Genomic DNA, 1969 nt, shown 5'->3' with positions numbered 1-1969 from the left:
TTAACATGAAGATAAATGAATTACAAATGTGCAAAATAGCAGTAATTTAATTTAATTTTTTTTAATGTTTATTCATACTTTTTTCAGAGCATCCTTACTTATTCCACCATTTTCAATTGGCTCAAATAGACTTGAATCTAAGTTTACCCTTGAAACTAGTTTCTTCAATAAATTCTGGCCAATTTCAACCAGTTTGTTCAAGTTTTCCTTTGTTGCAACTTCAATTGAGGCAGCTGTCCCAGTTAAAGTGTCCTCCTTTGTCAGTTCTCAAAAATGTGAAAAACAAATTACAAAATAGGGGGTTTAACACAATTTAAATAAACAAATTTGTTCAGATTTAGCTTTCAGATTAGGTGAGTATATTAGTATTAAAAGAGGCAACGGTCTTATATTAACCAGTAATCACCACCTACGTACGTGTTAGGCCTTTAATGATGAAATAAATTTGGTGTAGAAAAAATGATTTTTTGAATATAAAAATTTAATTGAGTAAACTTTGGCTGTAAACTTTAGATTGTAAATGATGTGTTTTAACATCAATCTTACTTGAATTGTAGGTAGTTTTCTTGAGAATGAAATGCTTGAAAAACAACGGAAATATGTAAATCCACCATATCAGCTCTGGCTTGAGTGAAAACATCTACTATTGGAGAGGAACCTTCATTCAGCAACCATTCAAAAATTCCCCATTTGGCTGCCTTTTCAACACTATATTTCTTCTGTGCCTTTGACGAGCCAGTGCCAACTGAGATGACTAAAAAGCGTCCATAATCCATAGGCTTAATTGGGAAGAAATCTGGGTTTCCATCCAAAATCTGTTTCATAATTTGGTTGATGGCAACTAATGTCTGCAAAATTATAGGGTTTTAGAGAAGATTTCTGATTTCTGGAGTAAAAGAAAGAGAAAATTCAACAAACAAAATAGTTTTTGTGAAAAGAAGATAAACAAAGTGGAAAGAGTTTGGCCTCATATTGGTTCATTAATTTACCAGTAGTGCTCAACATTAGATTTATTTGAATTTCACGAACAACTTTAATTTCTATAAAATTAAAAAAAATTTAATATTTAACAAACGATTTGTTTCTGAGTGATCTTTGTGAGATTTAAGAATAATATATTTTCTGATAAATGAAAACATAAAATTTTGTAAATATTAGTTAAAGTTAAGAAAATGACTAGTGTGGAATGGATTTCCATAATAAATTGAAATGGTGAAACAAAGTATATACATATTCATCTCATTTATTTTATTATTTAAAATTCAATGACATTGTTCTGTAAGTGTGTATGTATGTATGTGCGTCTTTTACCGGATTATTGGCAGCGACACCACCATCTATGAGATTGAACTCTTGTACATAACTTTGTTTAATCTGGTTCTTGAAATAATAACCAGAAAGATAAGTTGGAGCTCCAGACGTGCCAATGTATATATCTGAGAGTCGAGCGTCCAACAATGGCGTCCTCACGGCCTGTATATACATATATACGGACTGAATTACATTACATTACATTCTTTGTTTGACTCAATTACAAGTGAAAAATAAAAAGATATATAGATTATTCAAATTCTTGTAGTAACTTCTTATAAAATAAAGAAACAATAAAATTTTGTCGTCGATATCAACAACTTCTCCGTAGATCGAAACGTAATTGATGATTACCAATGACATTGTACAAGACATTATCATCGGTAGTCATTGTCTATGTGAATTGATGATATCCAACTATAAGAGTGTTAGCAATTCCATTTGAATCACTAATATGTCAGCAATTATTGGCACAATTGTTTAGTGTAATTGTTCACTCTATTTTAATTTATTATTATTCTTTTTGGAAAAGACACTAAAAATTCTGTCTATGGCCCTTAAATTGATTGCGAGGTCTCTAGTAAATACTTACAATATAATGATTGGTTAGCTAGAATATTATAGTTTCAAGTTTTTGGTTGGAAATAGCTCAATTTTT

At 30.2% G+C, this 1969-nt stretch overlaps 1 pseudogene; it reads right to left on the bottom strand.

Annotated features, from left to right (window-relative positions):
* Nucleotides 1–78: 78 nt before the first annotated feature.
* Nucleotides 79–1485, bottom strand: LOC111390031 (annotated as a pseudogene).
* Nucleotides 1486–1969: the final 484 nt, after the last annotated feature.

Source organism: Olea europaea, unplaced genomic scaffold (genome assembly GCF_002742605.1).
Source record: "Olea europaea var. sylvestris unplaced genomic scaffold, O_europaea_v1 scaffold6416, whole genome shotgun sequence".
Lineage (NCBI taxonomy): Eukaryota > Viridiplantae > Streptophyta > Magnoliopsida > Lamiales > Oleaceae > Olea > Olea europaea.
The sequence above is the reverse complement of the archived record's forward strand: the minus strand, read 5'-3'. Positions and strand labels throughout refer to the sequence as shown.